Raw genomic sequence first — 13,536 nt, forward strand, 5'->3', positions numbered from 1 at the left:
CTGTTACCATGACAAGTTCTTTCTGCGTCTGTTAGGCAGTGTATTGGTACAATGCGATGTTAACACTTGTACACATGCGATTCAAAACAGAACTAATTTTTTTATTTTCATTACAATGTAATGTTTGTTGAGGGAAGGTATTTATAAAGAAAGTGGAGTGAAGTAAAAAGGGGACAAGTTATAATGTTGTTGTTGGATTTTAACCTGTGTGGTTATAGATATTTGTGTTTACTGCTGGATATCACATGATACAGCAATAGTTATCATTTTGGAGTGGGTGGGGGGGGGGGGTTGCAAATGTTCCATTTTTTTTTTAGTAGGCGTATATATATATATAAGTGGAAGGAAGGGGTAGGGTTTAAAAAGAGTCAGTCATCAGTTGTGCCGTGCCGTGCCGTGTCGTGCCGTGCCACATCGCAACCTTTATTTACTTCTGCCCCACGAGGTGAAGGAGGTTATGTTTTCCCCCTTTCTGTCTGTTTGTTAATTGCCGGAATCCTTCAGATTTCGGCAATTATGTTGGTCAGTAGTGTGTGTCATTCTGTGTGTGTCTGTTTGTCTGTCTGTTTGTTTACCCTGAAGCAGCCACACCGTTTCAGCGATCATGACCAAACTGGGTACAGACGTCGGCGATGGTCCAACTTAGACACTTGTCGTTTTTGGTGAATCTAGGTCAAAGGTCAAGGTCAAGGTCACCGAAAAACCCAAATTCTTATTTTCGCAATAACATCCGTTAAAATGGTCGTATCGACTTCAAACCAAATTCAAAATGTCCATCTTCCAATCCTGCATCCAATCATCTGTCTCGTTGGGGGTGTCACACCAACACCCTTCTTTGCAGTCGGGGGTCGAATGTCAGGGGGGGGGGGTCGGGTCAAAAATTTCAAATTGCGATTAAAACGCCACTTCAACTCTGTTTGACTTCCAAGTTATGATCATGACCAAACTAAGTGCTATAACTCATTAAACAGTAGTAGCACTGTCGACTTATAAGAACCAAATTGATTTCCAGGTTTTTGTTTTTTAGGAGATCATGGAGATATGACAAAGTTATTCCAGCAATTCCTTGCTCAACGAGCAATTTCATTTGTTTGTTTTTGTGCAGGATATCTGAAAAAGTTGTGGACGAATCCAGATGAAATTTTGTGGACAGGTTCGGTGTTTGACAAGGACGAACTGATTAGATTTTGGTGAAGAGCCGGATTAGGATTTGGCTACTAGAATTTTTAAAGTGATTCTTCACCTTTGAGAGATCGGGCCAAAAAACGATATATAGCACTATATCTCAAAAATGTAGTGGGCCAGATATGTTCTGGTGAATCGGGCATTGTCTGGCGGAGGTATGCGCTTTACCAAGTGCCCTTCTAGTTGCTTGTGCTTGACCTTTTTCAAATAAATGCAAGTCCTGTCTGTAACTAATCCGTTTTAAAGAATAATATCCATTCGAGTGAAGAACCTTCGGGGTTTGTGAGTTTCTTAAAATGTGTATTTACAGTACAGTACTGTGCTCTCATCCTTCCAGTTCTCATTCACATTCCTTTGTCACTCTTCTTTGTTGTCATGTTCTGCTGTTCATTATTAGTGTTTAGATTGTGCACACCTTTATTGTAACACAAGTGTCTTTGTGTATTTTCAGTCTTATCCTGCAGTGGGCCTACTCTTTTGTTCCTCTTTGTGTAAGTATAAGAAAGCTACAGGTTTCTCTGTTTGTGTATGAAGATTCCAACCGAGGAACACAGTGTTTATTTGGCCAGCTCTCGTAAACTTTGCAATTCTTTACCTGCAGTAGTGCAGGTAAGTGAAGTCTGAAAAGATCCGAAAATATGAAAACTTAATGCTGATTATTTTGGCCTCGTTGTGAAGTGCATTGCAAGTCTGAACATTCAAGGCTGTTTTGATTTTAGCAATTGGTTCCTGTAATACTCAAAGAATATTGAAACTCCAATGTTTTTTTCATGACCCAAGTGCTCAGATCAAAATGCCAAACAGTCCACTCCTTTCCCCCCATAATTAACTCAAGCCTCTCAAAATAATTTGAAATGGTAAATAAAAAGACAAACGTGAATCATCCTTTTCTGGCCAACCAAATGCATTGTTATTGGCAATCAGACTTTTCTAAAAATGTTTATGGACAATCAAACACTGCTGGCAAACTTGCATGGATACTGCAAATGTTAAATGAGAATCTCATTTGGGTCGAGAGGGTGAGCGGTCATTTGTCAGATGAATCACATGAAACCAATTCAGTTTGATTCAGAAATCTCACATGTTCATTCATAAGAAACAATAGATTATTGGGTGCAAAGATGTCACGTTTCCCTTCCAGGCTGTGGGCCTAAAAATGGATGCAGGATACGTAACGTTTTTAAACAGAGCCTAAGGCTGATGGAGGAGCTGTTGCACGAATTACACACACTAGCAAACAAAGACAGACAACACTGGACTCGACCTCAGAGAAACAGCTGGTGACCTTGTGGGAAGTGACCCAACAGGAGCGCTCTGAGTCCTAGTGACGCCATCTTGTGACATCAGTCAGCAGGGCAATTAATTGGAGAAATCTCCCCCTCTCCATAGCCAATCCATGTGGTTTGGAGGTGCACCATCCTCTAAAGTCTAAATAATAAGTGTCAAGTGAGGAAGAACCACGTACCATTTTAAAAGTCTTTGCAATGACTTGGTCAGGGTCGGAATCAGAACCATCGACCGACCACACACTCAGAGCTTTACCAACGGTGGAATCGAGTCTGGCAAGTTTCTCCTAAAGATGCATTTATTTCACTCTTGCATGATTGGGGGCAACAGCTGATTGTACGCAAGGGGAAAAAAGGGGTGGAGTGGGGGCAAAGTATGGCAAGGAGAATGCATCGGGGTATGTACAGATTGGAGAGAGAGAGAGCGAGAGCTGGATGAGCTGCAATATATCTTATGTAATGCTGTATGTTGATGGCTCCTTTTACCTTCTGAAATCTGTGTATGATCGAACAATACCTCCTGTTTCAGTTAATATGAAAAAGAACCCCAAAATTGTGTTTTTCACACGTTCAAGCTGTCACTTTAAGTTCTCGAGATCAGCCTCAGTAATCAATTACCCAGAAAGTTTGGCACTTTGCACCTGCAATGAAAAGTAAACAGATCATGCATCCCAGTCCATATCATATGTGGCTTTAAATTGGAATGAAACTTCATCATTGCTTTCGCCATCCGACTCAACCTCGGAGTTCAATCATGCCTGACCTCCAAACCCAATCTCTTGCAGTTTGCTCGATTTTACCACCATGGCTGGAAATTGCAATTTACTACATTCGTAGGAAACTTTAACCACAGGTTCGCTGTAAATCACGTGTGACGTATATCAGCATTAGCCCCCCGAAGGACTGCTTTTCGTTTAATCGTGAAATTCTGGCTTCATGAGCCAAAAAAATCAAAGTTTTTTTTTAAATATTTTTTTTGTCCAATCACAGGTATGCAGAAGATTGGAGACCTGCACCAGTCAGCTAATTTTGTGTCTCAATGTACACCTTGCACATGAAGGAATTACTAAACAGTTTATTTACAGTAAATTGATTTGCTTGCAGATCATACCGTTGACTGAATGCGCATGGAGAGATTCCATCCATCGGGACCGTACTCTGTGCAGAGCGTTGGTGTTACCGGAGCAGTCTCCTTGGCTATTGGGCACAATCCTGGACGGGTCACCACTCCGACACAGGATACCAGCAAGCTGGCACTCATTTTGCTGACCTCAGAAGGATGACGGGCAGAGTCAACCCCACCTGGTATTAATTCAACAGCCGAGGGGAATTTGAACTCAGGATCCCAGGATCCCAAGCCCACCGTCCAAACCATTAAGCCAACGCCAGGCATATGGAGAGATTGCATGCACGTAAGTTTACAGTGTGATCTCTGCATGACATGCAAACAAATACAATTGGCTTACTGTTTCTGCAAACATTGACATCCGGTTTTGTTAATGTACATGCATGTATCCGGTCTATAGTACAGACCTACTGAGCAATAATGGGGGAGCTCATTGCTTAACTTGCCTGCAAATCGATCCCACTTGCACCTCAAACAAATGGACCGTCGTTGTCCGATGGTGTGAATGATGAGGGAGGGAAGACAAGTTTAAAGAGGTTTAAGATGCAAAACATCAAAACTGCTTCAACTAGAACGATAATTATCGGTAGAGCGCATACCTCCGCCAGGCTGAACAGTTTATGTTTTGTATCCCACTGATCGGATGGATCTGAATCCAGACGTGAACCAAAATATAATTGGCTCGTTCTTCTCACCGACCCAACTCATCCACCAAGTTTTGTCATAATCCATCCACAACTTTTTGAGATATCATGCTGCAGCATTCAGAGAAGAATGGTTTCGGTTTCGAAGAACCGTGAGAGTCGAGTGTGCTTCCCCTCCATTTTTTTTTTGCCTCGTTTTTGCTCCTCTTATTCCAGGTATTGTTACTGCTCATCCCTCAGCTCAATCCATTTACCTTCCACCCTCAAAAATTCAAACAAAATATCTCTCCTTCACTCAGAACCTGACCTGACCTGACCTGACGTGACCTGACCTTCACTCAGAAAAAAACAGGAAAATCGTTTTTGGCCTCGATTCTCAATGGTGAAGAATCATTTCATATTGTAAATAGTCATATGTGGATCCAGATCCAGATCTTCACTGATATGTTATCAATTTGTCCTTGTCACACGCCCAGGTAAGTAGGTCAGGTATGGGAGCATGCGCCGGAGCAACGGGTCGCTGCGTCCACTTTCTGCCGGTACTCGAGGGGCCTCCATCTGGCCATCCCCCAGGCAGATGTCCGGCCCATCTCCATCTCCTTGAGATGCCGTTCAACCTGCTGCAACGATAAGGCACGTGGTCGGCCCTTTGGCCTCCTCCACTCACGAGACTCCCTCGCTGAGATAATCTGTTGAGCAGGATCAGTGTCAGGAAAATGAGCCACATGTCCATACAGCCGCAGCTGACTCTCACGGACTATGCAGTTTACAAATCCCATTTCAGTCTCTCTCAGCAACCGCTCGTTGGATACAAAGTCCGACCTGCGATAGTCAAGGATTCTCCGAAGAGACCTGGTATCGAAGGAATTAAGTCTGTCTCAGATCCCTGGTCAGAGTCCAAGTCTCACAGCCGCAAAACAAGACTGGAAGTACCAAGGACCTGAAGACTCGGACGTTCGTCGTCCCGCACAGGTACTGGCAGCGCCACACCCCATGATCCAGTGAATCCATGACTCCCCAAGCCTGACCCAGACATCTATTGACCTCTGACTCACAGCCAGCAGACACATGAATATCACTGCTAAGGTAAGTGAATCTCTCCATGACCTCAACATCCTCACCACAAACAGGTGCAGACAAGATAGCAGCATCCAAGATGTCATTTGCACGCTAGATAGCCGTTAGCCCAAAGGAGGCTCGTCTACCCCGTTTCCATCAGGACACATTGGCTTGGAGGTGGACGATTTATTTACATTTTGGACTTACAGGACATTTGATTAAGCAAACCGTGGGCTTTTCCTGAGCAGTTATTCTGATTGTCAAATATGGCTGTGGATCATTTACCTTACCCACCTATTTTCCATCGACGTTCGACCCCCACCTCTTTCACCGACGTTGACGTCCACCTTTTTCCATTCACGTTTGACACCCCGTTTGGCAGCTCTGTGGACGCTGGCTGGCTCTTGTTCGTGTTGGGCTGAACGGAGAGGTGATGGTTGTTGTTGACGTTTTATGAGCGCTTCACGTTTTCGCTCGGTAATTCCGGCAAATGGCGGCTTTCTGTCGTTCGTCCAGCACCACAAACATGGCATCGTAATCCAGGCCTGTCCTGATTTGGGGTTGCATCTCGCTCTGGTAAGGAAGGAATGATCACGAGATCCACCTTGCCAAGAGGCAAGGTGGATTTGGCTGAAGTGTGCTTTCGGCTCCACCCAGACTGGCTGCCTATAAAAAGCATGGGAGGACCATTTTTCTGATAATTTTTGTGACAGCTCAGTGATGGCTATTTTCAGCTCCAGTCAGTTCCAGTCAGACAGTTGGTGAGCTCGCGACAGTTTGTGACAGTTGGTGACGGCCTTGCAGCCTTGCAGCTCTGATCGCTGGTGACAGCCTTACATCGCCACAGTGCCTCACAGTACCTCAGCGTCTTACAGTTCTTCACAGTGCCTCACAGCTCCTCACAGCACCGCAGCACCTCACAGCTCCTTACAGCTGTCCGTTGATTGTGGCTCCAGGTGGCTCCTGACAGTGTGTGATGCTTGGAAAGTTCATGCTGGCTCTGCTTGATATCTGCTCTTGGCATCCTTGATTCCTGGGGGAGACGACGTGACGTCGATTGGTGTTTGAGCCTGTTTGCGGGTGGGTGCACGGCAAGGCAGGATGTTGACAATAGACCAAGGCACGTTCACACATTACGGGGCATTTTATTTGATGCAGGACGACTTATACCTTGGTAAAGGCCCGGTCACACCTTGACGTTTTAGCCAGCGATGGCAACGTATTAAAATGTATGTAAAACGCTGGCTGACGTTGAACTTTTGATGTTTTTTTTTAAGATTCGGACGTATTCATAACGAGTTGGTCGTATGCATAACATATTAGTAATGGACACAGAACGTTTCGTTGTGTTATAGATAACTTATACCAACGAATGCTGACCTGTTGTCGGCCTAAACAACCGATGCCCAACGATAGTCTAACTTAGGCATAGCGCGTTGCACGCATCGCCGACGATGTCGTGACGTAGCTTATTAAAAGGCTGACGCACAACGATTCGAATCATAACTGCCGTAGAAATGGAAGTGACAACATCGCGGTCACACCTTGGCGATCTTGCCAGCGTATGCCGACCTAAGAAAAATGTGTCTAAAACGTTGGGGGCACGTCAAATACGGTATGAGTAAGTTTGGTATACGTGAGTAGAACGCTAAAGTACGCTATCATACGTCGTAGTAAGTAGAGTATGTCAAGAAATTTTAAACATGTTCAAAATTTTACGACGTACTCGGCGTATGACACACGTTCCGCATGCGATGGGGATAAGTTTTACACACGATATGTGGACGCTTACACACGTCCACAAAGGCTACTTATAAGCTACTCATAAGTCGAAACACGTCGCGGTAATGTCTTTTTTACGCGAAACTTATTTCTAACTTATGTTTGACGTGCTTTGAACCAATTCTTTACGTAGTCCCAACACACATCGACGTATGTAGACGTATTCCAATGATGTCTTCCGGTCGACAAAAAAAAATAAAAAATGAACGTGTTTCTAGCTTACAACTGCCATATAAAGATGTGTTCCCAGCAGTTTTGGGAATTGGTATATAAAAATGCTGCTCATAAAAGGGGAACCCAACAGTGTTTTCGAGTTCCTTTTTGAGTCGATGTCCATGTCAGCAGTAACATTATCAGTATCAGTATCAGTATCAGTATTAGTATTAGTTGTAGTAGTAGTTTGTTCATGTTGGCAGTAGTAGGTGGGTGTGAGGGGGAGGGTGTGGGTTATGATGGATCGTCCTTGTGTCCGCGTGTCCACGTGTAGGTTCATAGGCTGCCACTCAACGATTTAAATGGCTGCATCTCCACGATTGAAAGTAGATGCTTGCGTTGAACAATTGGATTTTTTTTACACTCAACGACTTTTAAACGGTACCACTCAGCTATTTTCATTGTTTACAATGAACGATTTAAATTGCTGTCACTCGCCTTTGTTTTTTGACGCTGAGGTTTTGAAATTTGAAGCGTTTCTTCTGAACGTGTTAAAACGCTCAAACTCGACTATTTTAAATAGACGCTGCCGATGGACAATTGGAATCATAGCCAAGCTAGACATCGAAGTGTGAACATCCTCGTCATGCCGAAGAAAAGTTTGAAGAATGCTGCAAATAAGTGTCCTGGCCGTGGCCGTGGACGCTGACGCAAGGACGATCCATTATACCGACGTCTTTCAGCCTATGAGTAACTTAAAAGTAACGTCTGTCGATGTGTGGCAACGATCGCGTAACGTGCCAACAACACGTTAATCATAGGTTAGAAATAAGTTTCGGGTACGCTAAACATTACCTCGGCGTGTCTCAACTTATGATTAACTTACAAGTAGCATGTGTTGACGTCTGTCAACGATCGCAGACCGTGCATACAACTTGTGGCCAGCGTAGCGGAACGTGTGAGTCATACGCCGGCATACGTCGTGAAATTTCAAGCATGAAAAAATTTGAGGACAACCGAAAAGTACAACATTTAAAGCCAGCGTACAACAACGTATGGCAGTGTTTTTCAGCGTGCTCTCAATGTTATCAAAATTTACCCATAACGTATTCAACGTGTGCCAGCGTTTTAGAAAAAAAATTCAAAAATCGGCATACGTTGGCTAAAACGTCAAGGTGTGACCGGGCCTTAAGTGAGACCGGATTTCTCTCCCCACTGAATGATCTGCTGGGTGCCCTTGTCTCGTGTTTAATCGTTAAGTAAGGCAGAGTGATAAGCCTCTGCTCTTTGTCTCTTTTTATATCAATGCCTGATTAATTATTTATTTGTTTGAGATTATTTTGGTTGATTTGAATTTACCTATTTTCGCCACAAAGAAATGAAAAGTTCTTTTGTTTATTTATTTTTTCCTTATTAATAAATTCCTTGTTGACGTTTCAACCTGCTCATGCTTGTCCTTTCCTTCCATTGATCCAGCATTGTCCGAACCTTGATAGACTGGGAGGTAATTAGCAAACGAATTGACCCGTCATAGTCGGCATGCACCAGCGGTTAAATGCTCGGCCACCCTAACTAAGATCTAATCAAGATAAGAATGGTGCATTGCTGAGGGTGTGCTCCCCATTCTGGAGGCCACGTGATCTCGAGCTAAACGGCAAAATTAGACGGTGGACACTGGAACTCGTGGTTAACTTATTGGCATTCGTGGTTGTAAAGCAACCCACCGTACCACAAAGTTAATTGTGAGTGGTGGCCCCGGTTCCGGCTCTTCCGAGGAAAAACAGGGATTTACCCCTCATAATACACTCGGTACCCATGGCCGAACAATATATACATCGCTCACCAACCCCCCCCCTTTCCCTCCTAACTCTCCCCCTCCTTCCTCTCACCTCCTCACTCCCCCATCCCTCCCGTCCCCCTCCACTCCATCCTCTCTCTCCCCCTCTCCCTCATCATCTTCTCCCCCTCCCCTCCAACTCTCACTCCCTCCCCTACTTTTCTCTCCCTCCCTCTTTCTCCCACCTTTAGTATTCCCATCGGCAAAGCGACGGTGCGTGCGTGCACGCGCGTGTGTGTGTGTGTGTGTGTGTGTGTGTGTGTGTGTGTGTGTGTGTGTGTGTGTGTGTGTGTGTGTGTGTGTGTGTGTGTGTGTGTGTGTGTGTGTGTGTGTGTGTGTGTGTGTGTTGTTGGTTGTTATCTCCATATTTAGAAGCAAACAATTTCGAAGAGTTGACGCATCCAGCCTTTTCATGTGCATTGTCAGCTGTCCAGCCGTTTGACGTAAGGGAGGAGATGGAGGGGGAACATACACCTGAAACAGACTTAACTAAACACCACCAGGATTTGGAGGAGTGAGAGAGGTTTGAGAGTTCAGACTTGAGATGAGAAAGATGTTGTTTCTTGATTCTCCTGAGGGTAGATACACACTTGTTATGAACCTTGTGGAAGGAACTGAGATTGCCTTCAGTTGGATTAGCCTTCCATGAATGAGGCAAAGGCAAGTTGTTTCAGGACAACTTCCTTGCCACAAGCTTCAGTGTACCATGGGCGGGATATGATTATAGAAACTCAGTTTTCTTTATTGTCGGGTCTAGTGTTGCAATTCAAAAGAAAATGGCACTTCGACAGGAGAAAGCTCAGTGTGTCGAATCGTTCATCGAGACGAGATCCGACAAGCAAGTTTTCCCATCTTTGAAACAAACTCCCACACTCTCTTCAATCCCACTCTTCCCTCCAGATCTTCAAAACAGCTGTTCACCACCATCTCTTATCTTCCTCATCCAAAACCATGATCTTTTCTATTCCCGCTAATCCACCCCAAACCCACCTCCTTCAAATCCCCTGCTTTCCTTCCTGAAAGTCCCTGTCGTGTAAGGATCTGAAAGTCCCTGTCGTGTCAGGATCTGAAAGTCCCTGTCATGTAAGGATCTGAAAGTCCCTGTCGTGTAAGGATCTGAAAGTCCCTGTCGTGTAAGGACCTGAAAGTCCCTGTTGTGTAAGGACCTGAAAGTCCCTGTCGTGTAAGGACCTGAAAGTCCCTGTCGTGTAAGGACCTGAAAGTCCCTGTCGTGTAAGGACCTGAAAGTCCCTGTCGTGTAAGGACCTGAAAGTCCCTATCGTGTCCATCTTGTTTACCCTGTGTACCCCGCCCCATCCCTTCCACAGATCTCCGCATATCTCTGTTCCCCACTGTTTTTTCCTTCCCCTCTCTCGCCCCTCTTGTTTCCTGCTCCACTTGTATGTTCTGTGTGTTAGCTCTCATTCGAGCCTCGACGGTGTATTCAAAAAAACATACTATATTTATATATATGGGTATCGTTGTATCATTTGTGGTACTGATGATATTTAAGAACCAAAGTTGCCCAGGTCTTTTTGGAACACCCTGATATAATTAGGTCCAATCATGACTCTTTCCCGTAATTTAGCGAACTCCTCTCTCCGTATTCCTCCACAGCTGCAGGAATTCACACACAACCCAAGCACGAGAATCCCGATGCTACACGCTCCTCTTAGCCATCGTACAAGTTTCAACGCTTGTTGGCGGATCGTCAGCGACTGCTTTGAAACACACATTTCTCTATGATTAGTGCAAACATATTATATTACTACGTTTGCATTCTGTGAAAATATTCAGCCATACTGCATAATTCATGTTCATACTAATCATTATATTATTACACATGACATCATGTTACAACTACTAATAATTATTCATGGATGGTCCAGATTATTCCCACCTTATTGTGGTGTTGACATTTTTGAACATTTTTTGTGGTGTTGAACATTTTTTGTGGTGTTGACATTTTTGAACATTTTTTGTGGTGTTGACATTTTAAAATATTTTTTTGTGGTGTGTTGAACATTTTTTGTGGTGTGTTGAACATTTTTTGTGGTGTGTTGAACATTTTTTGTGGTGTGTTGAACATTTTTTGTGGTGTTGACATTTTTGAACATTTTTTGTGGTGTTGACATTTTTGAACATTTTTTTGTGGTGTTGACATTTTTGAACATTTTTTTTGGTGTGTTGAACATTTTTATGGCGTGTTGAACATTTAGTGTGGTGTTGACATTTTTGAACATTTTTTGTGGTGTGTTGAACATTTTTTGTGGTGTGTTGAACATTTATTGTGGTGTTGACATTTTTGAACATTTTTGTGGTGTGTTGAACATTTATTGTGGTGTTGACATTTTTGAACATTTTTGTGGTGTTGACATTTTTGAACATTTTTTGTGGTGTGTTGAACATTTATTGTGGTGTTGACATTTTTGAACATTTTTTGTGGTGTTGAACATTTTTTGTGGTGTTGACATTTTTGAACATTTTTTTGTGGTGTTGACATTTTTGAACATTTTTTTGTGGAGTGTTGAACATTTTTTGTGGTGTGTTGAACATTTTTTGTGGTGTGTTGAACATTTTTTGTGGTGTTGACATTTTTGAACATTTTTTGTGGTGTTGACATTTTTGAACATTTTTTGTTGTGTGTTGAACATTTTTTGGGGTGTTGACATTTTTGAACATTTTTTGTGGTGTGTTGAACATTTTTTGTGGTGTGTTGAACATTTATTGTGGTGTTGACATTTTTGAACATTTTTTGTGGTGTTGACATTTTTGAACATTGTTTGTGGTGTGTTGAACATTTATTGTGGTGTTGACATTTTTGAACATTTTTTGTGGTGTGTTGAACATTTTTTGTGGTGTGTTGAACATTTTTTGTGGTGTTGACATTTTTGAACATTTTTTGTGGTGTTGACATTTTTGAACATTTTTTGTTGTGTGTTGAACATTTTTTGGGGTGTTGACATTTTTGAACATTTTTTGTGGTGTGTTGAACATTTTTTGTGCTGTGTTGAACATTTATTGTGGTGTTGACATTTTTGAACATTTTTTGTGGTGTTGACATTTTTGAACATTTTTTGTGGTGTGTTGAACATTTTTTGTGGTGTGTTCAACATTTTTTGTGGTGTTGACATTTTTGAACATTTTTTGTGGTGTGTTGAACATTTTTTGTGGTGTTGACATTTTTGAACATTTTTTGTGGTGTTGACATTTTTGAACATTTTTTGTGGTGTGTTGAACATTTTTTGTGGTGTGTTGAACATTTATTGTGGTGTTGACATTTTTGAACATTTTTTGTGGTGTTGAACATTTTTTGTGGTGTTGACATTTTTGAACATTTTTTGTGGTGTTGACATTTTTGAACATTTTTTTGTGGAGTGTTGAACATTTTTTGTGGTGTGTTGAACATTTTTTGTGGTGTTGACATTTTTGAACATTTTTTGTGGTGTTGACATTTTTGAACATTTTTTGTTGTGTGTTGAACATTTATTGTGGTGTTGACATTTTTGAACATTTTTTGTGGTGTTGACATTTTTGAACATTTTTTGTGGTGTGTTGAACATTTATTGTGGTGTTGACATTTTTGAACATTTTTTGTGGTGTTGACATTTTTGTACATATTTTGTGGTGTTGACATTTTTGAACATTTTTTGTTGTGTGTTGAACATTTATTGTGGTGTTGAAATTTTTGAACATTTTTTGTGGTGTTGACATTTTTGATCATTTTTTGTGGTGTGTTGAACATTTTTTGTGGTGTTGAAATTTTTAAACATTTTTTGTGGTGTTGACATTTTTGAACATTTTTTGTTATGTGTTGACAATTTTTTTGTGGTGTTGACATTTTTGAACATTTTTTGTTGTGTGTTGAACATTTATTGTGGTGTTGACATTTTTGAACATTTTTTTGTGGTGTTGACATTTTTGAACATTTTTTGTTGTGTGTTGAACATTTTTTTGTGGTGTTGACATTTTTCAACATTTTTTGTTATGTGTTGACAATTTTTTTGTGGTGTTGACATTTTTGAACATTTTTTGTTGTGTGTTGAACATTTATTGTGGTGTTGAAATTTTTGAACATTTTTTGTGGTGTTGAAATTTTTAAACATTTTTTGTGGTGTTGACATTTTTGAACATTATTTTGTGGTGTTGATATTTTTGAACATTTTTTGTGGTGTTGACATTTTTGAACATTTTTTTGTGGTGTTGACATTTTTGAACATTTTTTGTGGTGTTGACATTTTTGAACATTTTTTTGTGGTGTTGAAATTTTTAAACATTTTTTGTGGTGTTGACATTTTTGAACATTTTTTGTTGTGTGTTGTACATTTTTTTGTGGTGTTGACATTTTTCAACATTTTTTGTTATGTGTTGACAATTTTTTTGTGGTGTTGACATTTTTCAACATTTTTTATGTGTTGACAATTTTTTTGTGGTGTTGACATTTTTGAACATTTTTTGGCCCGT

General features: G+C 41.6%; 1 long non-coding RNA gene across 1 annotated transcript in view; it reads left to right on the forward strand.

Moving 5' to 3' along the window:
- Positions 1-11,080, forward strand: part of LOC147028628 (uncharacterized) — a 39,626-nt gene extending 28,546 nt beyond the window's left edge. Inside the window, exons 3-4 of the long non-coding RNA XR_015057636.1 lie at positions 3,576-3,883; positions 10,690-11,080. This is a non-coding gene — a long non-coding RNA (uncharacterized LOC147028628). The remainder of the gene's footprint in view (positions 1-3,575; positions 3,884-10,689) is intronic.
- Positions 11,081-13,536: the final 2,456 nt, after the last annotated feature.

Source organism: Eptatretus burgeri, chromosome 4 (assembly GCF_056783735.1).
Source record: "Eptatretus burgeri isolate ZD-2024b chromosome 4, Ebu_testis_v1, whole genome shotgun sequence".
NCBI lineage: Eukaryota > Metazoa > Chordata > Myxini > Myxiniformes > Myxinidae > Eptatretus > Eptatretus burgeri.